Source organism: Miscanthus floridulus, chromosome 8 (assembly GCF_019320115.1).
Source record: "Miscanthus floridulus cultivar M001 chromosome 8, ASM1932011v1, whole genome shotgun sequence".
Lineage (NCBI taxonomy): Eukaryota > Viridiplantae > Streptophyta > Magnoliopsida > Poales > Poaceae > Miscanthus > Miscanthus floridulus.
In genome coordinates, this window is record NC_089587.1 from 146,170,326 (window position 1) to 146,181,706 (window position 11,381).

The window sequence follows — 11,381 nt, forward strand, 5'->3', positions numbered from 1 at the left end:
TCTTAATAGACCTCAAATAGCATTCACGAGTTCCCAACAACTCAACAGGTCTGTCGGGTGTCCTCAGAAAACCCAAATCATCCACAATTCTCTTTTTCAAACAGGATCCCAATCATAGACATTGCAGATTACAATAGTTTATTCAAATATATACATCAGAGTAAAGATAGCGGAAGTCTTAAGATAACATAATTTACAAACGAGTTGTTTTCAAACTTATAATACCATAAGTGTCATACAACCATAGTAGCAGGATAATATTACATTAACTTTATTTATCATACAAACTAGTGCCTTGTCCAAAGGCCATTCATCACTCTTCATCGTCATTGACTTCAAACACAGACATGCAGCAGGGACCAAAACAAGCCTGTGCATGCGACTCACCTGCAACAAGGGTTAACAAACCCTGAGTACAAAAGTACTCAACAAGACTAACCTGACGTAAAGGGGTGTAAGACTTTTAGAGATGCAGGGTTTTGGGACAAGGTAAGGATGTAGCAAGATTCAAAAGTTCTTTGCCAAAAGCTTGGTATTCTTCATCCTATTTTCAAGTTTTATCCCTGAGTCCTTTTAGTTCATTATCTCAACTAAATGTACATTTCCCATATTCCATTCCTTCTCATTCCATTCTTTTTCTCATATTTTAGTAATTCACCAGTCCTGCATTGCTTCTATAATGAATCGAGTCTCCATATCCGCGGAGCACTGGCAATTCGAATTGATCCAAGTCCCAGCTAGGGATTTTTTATCACACAACATATGTAGAACTTAATCTTGCATATATCAACCTCGCTACCGGATCCTCCTATACTAAGCCATCTCCACGCCACCCGAGAGCACATCACACCTCAAATCCGACCACATTCTAGCCATGAGGGTACATGCTACTCCCGCCATCTCCACTCCCAGTGCATGGGCATTCGTCTTAGTATTGGATTAGCCAAAGTAGGCTTACCAGAGTATGTGACCAGTACTACAAAGTGTCTCATTCAGAAGATCCACAATGAGTGGCCTTTAAGCGACATAGTCAGCAACATTACCCAACATTCAAGATAAGTCACCCAACTAGTCTCTAGTTCATTCTACCTTCTTTCTTTCTTTGGCCAGTATGCCATCTTTGACTGTATCAAAACTTTTACTTTGAAAGCCTACCATAAAGCAAACTAAGCATTCTACGCCTTTGTAAATGAAATCATCTTCAAGGATGGTAAACAATTAACAAGGTAGGCAATGCATCAAGTAGGAAACATTTGAAATAATCAACTTAATGCAATAAGTAACATAGGTGATAAACTTTTCAAAGTAAACAAGGTAATGGTTTAATGCATAAACCGGGGCTTGCCTTCGTTGACGCTCTCGGGTTCCGGATCAGTACCACAATTATCGAATCCCATGACAACCGAGGATTCTTCCAGAACTTGCTCAACTAGAATTGCTTCACTCTCGGGTTCTACATGAAATGATAACATATGCTTTAACATGATGATTATGTAAACATGATGCTGTCATGGTACATGAAATATAACAACACTTCGAATACAACTGTTCTTCACGGTACAGTTGCAAGCCAACAAACCAACATGCAAATCTACCATCAAGGATCACACATGTGACTTGACCAAACTAATCTTGAAACCCTACTAGTCACAAAACATGACCAAAACAAGATCAAACACTAATCAAATACTTAGGGTTTGCTCTTATTTATTTTTGAATTAATTTGGAAATAAGCCCAAAAATGAACTTGTTCCAAATGACCTAAAAATTTTATGTAAGCTTCCTCATGACAAATTAGTGAACCAAAACAATTTTCATTTTGGAATTATACAGTGGCCTACAAAAATCATGGAAATTGCATTTATCAATTAATGGACTGAATATTTGAGCATTAAAAATTGATTCAAATTTCAAGTTTCATATTTTTAAACCATACTAGAACATGTACAGAAGCTACACACAAAATTTAAGAATTTTTGGAGCTATGATTATTTTCCTACAAATTTCCAAAGATTTAGCACTATTCAAAATCAGAAAATATCAAAATACACTATTCTCTCTCTCTCTCACTGACAGCTGGCCCCCACCTGTCATCCCCAACCTCGGGCATTGACCGTGGCATCGACGGCGCTGACCAGCGCTAACTCATCGACGGTGAGCCCAACAACGACGGCCAAGGTACTAACATGTTCACAAGAGCTAGGCGCATCGATTAGTGGTACTTTGGAGGTTGATTACAACATGGAACAAGGCTGACATCGGCCATGGAGGATGTGGTGACACAGCAGCGTTACGCTGGTGAAACAAGATCGGTAATGGTGAAACAGAGAGTTCAGGAAGCATCAGTGGCTCACCCTGATCGTGTTGAAGCAACAAGCGAGACCAGAGAAGCTATGGTGACACGTTTCGACGGTGACCGGGATCACGGTAGAGCGGACCTCGTCGACGACAACGTTTTGGCGATTGCAGTGGGCAAAACAAGTAGGCAAGAGTGGAATAAGCACTACAGCATTGAGACAAAGCCATAGAGTCAAAAAGCAAGGGCAATGGCTCACCGGATGATGCTGGCCACGGTGAATCGGAGTTTCCGTTGAGGTCACTGGCCACGAGGAAGATGAACGTGGACAGCAAGCTCTCAGTGAAATCAAGCGGTAGCAACAGCTTTGTCGGATGCGCAAGGAGCAGGCAGAACTGGAACATGGCTTTTCTAGGGCTAACTTGCGCTGAGGAGACGAGAGAAGCTCGCCGGAGTTGAGACGGCGGCGTCAGGAAAACAGAGGGAAGGAAAGAAAAGCCAACACGTCGTCTGGGTCTTATAGCTCGGCTAGGAGCGCACGGACTCGACATGCAGTGTGCTCCCCATGCCAGCGTGAAGCCAAGGGCGGTCGCAGGCACGCCTGGAAGGCAAGAGAAAGGATGCCGGCAGTGAGGCGGTGGCGTCCTGTGGTTATCTTGATTTTTGAAGTAATTATAGATTTGCCACTGAGTCCATTTTGCAAATTACTCACAAATTTTCTAAATAAGTTGAAAATCTCCAAAAATGAAAGTTGCTCAATTTTTCAAACTCTACAACTTTGCTTCAAGGAATATTTTCAAATTCTGCCTCCATTTCAAAATTTGAATTTGGGGTGCATTTGAGCATTTGAATCATTTCAAAATTACTCCAAATTTCATATGTAAACTTGAAAAACTTTGAATACCAAAGTTGATCCTTATAAAATAATCTTCAACTTTGCTTTTTGCCTCAACCCCAAAATCCAAATGGATTTTGAATTAGACAAAAGGGGCAAAAAGGACCTTTATGATTTGAATTTGAATTCAAATTTGATTTGTTTACCTTTTTACTTTAACTTTGATTTTTGACCAGTAACATGGCCCATTAGGGTTATTTGAGTCAAATGACACATGGCCTCACATGATCACATGAAATTTGACCCTTGTGGTCATGATCTTTATTTAGGGTTTTGAATCACATCACATAAAATAACAACATTATGAAATAAAGCTTATTTAGTGAATGCATTCAAAATTTTCTACTTTATGAATGCTTTGTAATGCACATGATGACATGTCAAATTTTAGTGCTAGGTCAAAACACCAGAGGTGTTACAACCCTTCCCCCTTAAAGAAATTTTGTCCCAAGATTTAAAAACCTAGAGCTAAGTAATGGAAAAGGAAATGTGTCAAGCTATCACATTACAACTTTATTCAAAAGGCTAGTGAGGGGGTTTTCCATTCTATTGACAAACGAGACAAGTTACAATATAGACAAGGTATTGCAACTAGATAGAAGCGAAGAAGTCAGGAAAGTTTTCTTCTAAGTAATCCTCAGACTCCCAAGTAGCTTCATCTTCAGTGTGTTGATTCCATTGTACTTTGTAGAACTTGATTGTACGTCTTCGAGTGACTCGATCTTTCTGATCTAAGACCCTAATAGGGTACTTAGCGTAAGTCAAGTTAGGTTCTAGTTCTACATCACCAAAGTCGACCACTTGGTCAGGTACTTGAAGACACTTCTTTAACTAGGATACATGCAAGATATCATGCACAACTGACATGTGATCTGGTAGCTTGACGTGATAGGTGACCGGTCCACATCGTTGTTGGATCTGAAAAGGACCGACATAACGGGGCGCCAATTTTCCTCGAATCCCAAAATGATGAACTCCTTTCATCGGTGATACCTTGAGGTAGACATGATCTCCCACTTTGAATTCTAGCGGTCATCTCCTCTTATTAGCATAGCTTTTCTGTCAGGATTGAGCTACCTTCATATTGGCTTGTATGAGTTTAACTTTCTCTTTAGCTTCCTTGACCACATCTGGTCCAAAGAACCAACGTTCTCTAGCTTCTGACCAATTTAAAGGTGTCTGGCATCTACGGCCATACAATGCTTCGAATGGTGCCATTTTAATGCTCTCTTGATGGCTATTGTTATATGAGCATTCAGCTAAGGGAAGGCATTCATCCCATTTAGCACCATAGGAAAGGACACATGCTCTTAACATATCTTCAAGAATTTGATTTACCCTCTTTGTCTGTCCATCTATTTGCGGATGATAAGAAGAACTACGGATAAGTTTAGTCCCTAAAGACTCATGTAGACTTTTCCAAAACTTGGATATGAATAATGACCCTCTGTCAGAGACAATGGTCTTGGGTGCCCCATGCATACTAAAGATTCTATCAAGATAAAGCTTTGCATACTATTCCGCTTGATATTTATCCCTGACTGGTAAGAAATGAGCTATCTTGGTTAGACGATCAACAATAACCCATATGGAATTGTAGCCTGCAGATGTCCTGGGTAATCCTATGAAGAAGTCCATACAGATATCTTCCCACTTCCAAGATGGAACTGGCAATGAATGTAATGGACCTGCAGTCTTCATATGAACCGCTTTGACTCTTTGACAAATATCACACTTGGCCACATATTGAGCTATTTCTATTTTCATTTTGGTCCACCAATATCTCTTTCTCAGATCATGATACATTTTATTGCTACCCGGATGAATGGAGTATCTTGTAGAATGAGCTTCATCAAGAATCTGCTTTCGTAGCTCCAGATTCTTGGGTACTACCAATCTATCCTTGAACCATACGACATCTGATTCATCAATCTTGAAACATGTTGGTCTTCCAGATCTGACTTTATCCTTGATATGGGCTATGCCCTTACTTTTCTGTTGAGTAGCAATGATCTGATCTTTGATAGTGGACTCAATTACAATATTGGATAGGGAACCTTGTTCTATGATTTGTAAATTTACATGCTCCATCTCTTGACACAATGTTCATTGCATAGGTTCTATAGTTAGACAATGGCAATGACTCTTACGACTCAAGGCATCGTTAACCACATTAGCCTTGCCTGGATGATAATGCACTTCTAAGTCATAATCTTTGATAAGTTCTAACCATCTTCTTTGCCTCATATTCAACTCTGACTGAGTAAAGATATATTTCAAACTTTTGTGATCCGTATAGATATAATAGATATTGCCCAATAAATAATGTCGCCAAATCTTGAGTGCATGAACAACAGCGGCTAATTCAAGATCATGAGTAGGATAATGTTCTTCATGCTTCTTGAGTTGTCTGGAAGTGTACGCTATGACTCTGCCTTCTTGCATAAGAACACAACCAATACCAATTCCAGATGCATCACAATAGATATCAAATGGCCTCTCAATATCCGGTTGTGATAATACTAGTGTAGTTGTCAGCAATTTCTTCAATGTCTGAAAGGCCTTCTCACATTCTGTTGACCATACAAACTTAGTTTGATTTTTCAGCAATCTAGTAATTGGCTTCGCTATTCTGGAGAAGTCAGAGATGAACCGACGGTAATACCCTACCAACCCTAGAAAACTCCGAACTTGATGAATAGAGGTAGGTGCTTTCCAGTTAAGGACTTCTTCTACCTTGCTCGGATCAACAGCTATACCACCAGCAGATAGCACATGACCCAGAAATTGTACTTCCTCCAACCAAAATGCACATTTACTGAATTTGGCATACAGTTGGTGATCTCTTAATCTTTGTAGAACAATACAGAGATGTTCTGCATGTTCCTCTTTGCTTTTAGAATAGATAAGGATGTCATCAATGAACACCACTACAAACTTATCCAACTCAGGCATGAAAACTGAGTTCATCAGGTACATGAAATGAGCCGGGGCATTGGTCAGCCCAAAAGACATGACTAGATACTCATATAGACCATATTGGGTAGTAAACGCTGTCTTCGGCACATCTTCTCATCTGATCTTAATCTAGTGATAGCCTGATCTCAAGTCTATCTTCGAGAACACCTTAGCTCCCACAAGTTGATCATAAAGCAAATAAATTCAGGGTAAGGGGTATTTGTTCTTTATGGTGACTTCATTTAACGGCCGATAGTCAACACATAACCTTAAGGTTTGGTCCTTCTTCTTCATGAAGATAGTAGGGCATCCCCAAGGTGATGAACTGGGTTGAATAAAACCCTTGTCTAACAACTCTTGTAGTTGCATTTTTAATTCTGCTAGTTCTTTGGGTGGCATCCTATATGCTCTTCTGGATACTGGTGCTGTTCCTGGTTTCAGATCAATTCTAAACTCTACATCTTGGTCTAGTGGTAGACTAGGCAGATCATCAGGAAAGACATCCGTAAACTTACATACCACTGAAATTTTCTCGGCTTCTTCAACAATAGTTGCACAGACTGTTTCCACTGTACTCTTAGGAAAGGGAAGTTGGATGAGAAGTTGGGTTTTGCTATCAGGTATATTTACCCTTATGGTTCTACGCAAGACATCTATGATAGCCCCATGTTGAGTTAACCAGTTCATACCAAGGATCACATCTATATCTTGATCCTTTAATATCAGCATATTGGTAGGGAACTCATAACCTCCCAAATCAATAGGTACATGCTAAACTACCTTCCTTGTATAGATTCATCCCCCAGGCGACTATATATGATATGGTTCTTTTGTTTCCCCAATAGCTATCCCATGCTTCTCAACAAATGTATGTTTGATGAATGTATGGGATGCACCAGAATCAAATAAGGTAACTGCAGGATGCTTAGCAATGGGAAACATACCCATCATTACTGGTTCTCCTTCTGGAATAGATTCCACCTGAGTATAGAAGACCCTTCTAGTTTTCTTCTTAGCCTAACCCTTCTGACTATTATGAGCACTGCCCTTGTACTGATTCTGAGCTGGAGTAATAGGGGCTTTAGTCATCAGGATTGTTCTTCCTAGGATATGGACATTCTCGGGAAAAGTGTCCAGGTTTACCACAATTATAGCATGGATAATTGTGATTCTGGGGAGTAGCATTGCGGTTTGCATTATTTGTATTATTTTGCTGTTGTGGTGCTTGATGAGGATAAGGCGTATTAGTTGCAGGGTGAATAAAGATTTGCTGCCTGCCTTGGCCTTGTTGTGGGTGGAATGGTGCATGGCCATGATTCTGAGGATGGTAGACTATCTTTTGATGCTTTCCACTCGATGATCCAAAAGCAGATATTTTCTTTTTCTTCGTCTCCTTGTGTCGGCGGTAATTCTCCTCTGAAGCGATAGCAATGTTGATTATCTCATGATAAGTTGCGTTACCACAAGTTGCCATCATGGTCTGAAGTTTAGTGTTTAGGCCTCTAAGAAAATGATTCTTCTTCTTCCTGTCAATATTCACATACTCAATAGCATACTACAACAGGTGATTGAAGCGCCCAACATAATGCATCATCGGATGCTCCCCTTGCTTAAGAGCCAAGAACTCTTCTAACTTCATGGTCATCACACCGTCTGGAATATAGTGTGCCCTAAAGGCATCCTTGAACTCCCTCTAGGTGATTTGGTGACTAGCGGGTTGTACTGCTACCAAATTTGCCCACCAGGCACCAGCAGCTCCTTGGAGTTGCTGTGCCACAAACCTGGGTTTCTGAATCTCGGTATAGTGAATTAGCTCAAACTTTTGCTCAATTGTCCTTAGCCAATCATCAACTTCTAAGGGCTCTTCTGCCTTAGAGAACACAGGTGGACAGGTGTTAGTAAAATCAACATAGGTTGACTCATCATTTCCATTATTACGATGACCACGATTAGGGTATCGTGCTTGTTGGTTCTGCGCCAATTCCCTTAACAACCTAGCATTCTTTGCCATTGCATTGACGAGTGTGGCTATGGCATCTGCCATAGTCGAAGGCATTGGTGGAGGATTTGGGCACTCATCATCGTCATGCGAGCCACTAGCACCAGTTCGGGTGATGATAGGACGAGGCATCTGTTAGAGAAACACGTTTACTTACATTATTCTTTATTGAAAGCATTTAAAAGGTTTCATGCTACAAAGGGTTACTTATTCAAATACATGTCTTGTATCCCACAAGACAACCATGGTTTTCTAGGAAAGCAGTAAAGGAACTATTACTACTCCGGGCTCTCAGTCATCGGCATCCGTGCCCATATCGGACGAAACCTCATCTTCATCTGAGAAGTACACTAACTCCTTAGGATCCTCCTCTTCTTCATTCTCGACCTCTCCTGGATCTACAATCATTTCTTCATCTGTAACTTCACCATCCCCATGAGGAGGATGAAGTTGAGCGTACAACATGTGGACATTCTCATGAAGAATGGCATTGTCCATCTCTAGGTCTTCTACGTAGAACTCCAACTCATGGATGCGTTCATTGGCCACATCCTCTCATGTCCAGGCTTCATTCTGCAGCTCCATGGTCATGGTGATGCCCCTTTGCATTTCCGCTAGCTCTTCTTGATCTTTGGCATGAGCTCGATGAAGAGTGTTGAGCTCCTTGGTAAGGTTCTCGATGTTGGCAGGGTTGCTTGAAGATCCTTCCTCTCCTTGGTTCTTGGAACTTCCTTCACCAAGCTCGTGGTTTCGCGGTGCCATCTGGTGATGAGGGACTCTGTGAGGTCTGGTGGACCTTGCGTGCGGTTACCTTGGTCTTTGCCATAGCCTGTAGAATTTAGGGTAGAACTATAAGAATAGCTTGAGGATAATGGAGGTTAGAAAGAATGGGATTGACATTACTTACCCAACCACTATTAAGGGGAATTATTATGCAAGGTGCTCAAGCATGATGCATGAATCGATCTTACGAATCTAGGTACAAAAGATTTATATAATCATAAGTACTAGATTTTAATACATAGGACAAACCTAATCATATTATCTGCCACGAACTTTCAAATAAGACAGGATTGAGTCTAGATCAAAGGTAAGAAGAAAGAAATTTGAACTTTAAAATATCAAGTTTACTTTCTTTGGTCCAAAGCAATTTGAAGGTTTTTCCAAAGTAACCTACAATGATCTTAGATGGGAACTGCTCTGATACCAGCTGTGGCAGAACCTCCTAAGAAATCGGGCCCACATGCACCTATCATTGTATTAACAGACCTCAGATAGCATTCATGAGTTCCCAATAACTCAACAGGTCTATCGGGTGTCCTCGGGAAACCCGAATCATCCACGATTCTCTTTTCAAACAGGATCCCAATCATAGACATTGCAGATTACAATAGTTTATTCAAATATATACATCAGAGTAAAGATAGCGGAAGTCTTAAGATAACATAATTTACAAACCAGTTGTTTTCAAACTTACAATACCATAAGTGTCATACAACCATAGTAGCGGAATAATATTACATTAACTTTATTTATCATACAAACTAGTGCCTTGTCCAAAGGCCATTCATCACTCTTCATTGTCATTGACTTCAAACACAGACATGCAGCAGGGACCAAAACAAGCCTACGCATGCGACTCACCTGCAACAAGGGTTAACAAACCCTGAGTACAAAAGTACTCAACAAGACTAACCCGACGTAAAGGGGTGTAAGACTTTTAGAGATGCAGGGTTTTGGGACAAGGTAAGGATGTAGCAAGATTCAAAAGTTCTTTGCCAAAAGCTTGGTATTCTTCATCCTATTTTCAAGTTTTATCCCTGAGTCCTTTTAGTTCATTATCTCAACTAAATGTACATTTCCCATATTCCATTCCTTCTCATTCCATTCTTTTTCTCATATTTTAGTAATTCACAAGTCCTGCATTGCTTCTATAATGAATCGAGTCTCCATATCCACGGAGCACCAGCAATTCGAATTGATCCAAGTCCCAGCTGGGGATTCCTTATCACATGACATATGTAGAACTTAATCTTACATATATCAACCTCGCTACTGGATCCTCCTATACTAAGCCGTCTCCACGCCACTAGAGAGCACAACACACCTCAAATCTAGCCACATTCCAGCCATGAGGGTACACGCTACTCCCACCATCTCTCCACTCCTAGGGCATGGGCATTTGTTCTTAGTATCGGATTAGCTGAAGTCGGCTTACCGGAGTATGTGGACCAGTACTACAAAGTGTCTTGTTTTAGAAGATCCACAATGAGTGGCCTTTAAGCGACATAGTCGGCAACATTACCCCAACATTCAAGATAAGTCACCCGACTAGTCTCTAGTTTATTCTACCCTTCTTTCTTTCTTTGGCAGTATGCCATCTTTAACTGTATTGAAACTTTTTACTTTGAAAGCCTACCATAAAGCATACTAAGCATTCTATGCCCTTTTGTAACTGAAATCATCTTCAAGGATGGTAAACAATTAACAAGGTAGGCAATGCATCAGTAGGGTAACATTTGAATAATCAACTAATGCAATAAGTGACATAGGTGATAAACTTTTCAAAGTAAACAAGGTAATGGTTTAATGCATAAACCGGGCTTGCCTTTGTTGACGCTCTCGGGTTTCGGATCAGTACCACAATTATCGAATCCCATGACAACTAGGGATTCTTCCAGAACTTGCTCAACTAGAATCGTTTCACTCTCGGGTTCTACATGAAATGATAACATCTGCTTTAACATGATGATAATGTAAACATGATGCTATCATGGTACATGAAATATAACAACACTTCGAATGCAACTGTTCTTCACAGTATAGTTGCAAGCTAACAAACCAACTTGCAAATCTACCATCAAGGATCACACATGTGACTTGACCAAACTAATCCTGAAACCCTACTAGTCACAAAACATGACCAAAACAAGATTAAACATTAATCAAATACTTAGGGTTTGCTTTTATTTATTTTTGAATTAATTTGGAAATAAGCCAAAAAATGAACTTGTTCAAAATGACCTCAAAATTTTATGTAATCTTCCTCATGATAAATTAGTGTACCAAAACAATTCTCATAATTTTTGGAATTATACAGTGGCCTATAAAAATCATGGAAATTGCATTTATTAATTAATGGACTGAATATTTGAACATTAAAAATTGATTCAAATTTCAAGTTTCATATTTTTAAACCATACTAGAACATGTATAGAAGCTACACACAAAAT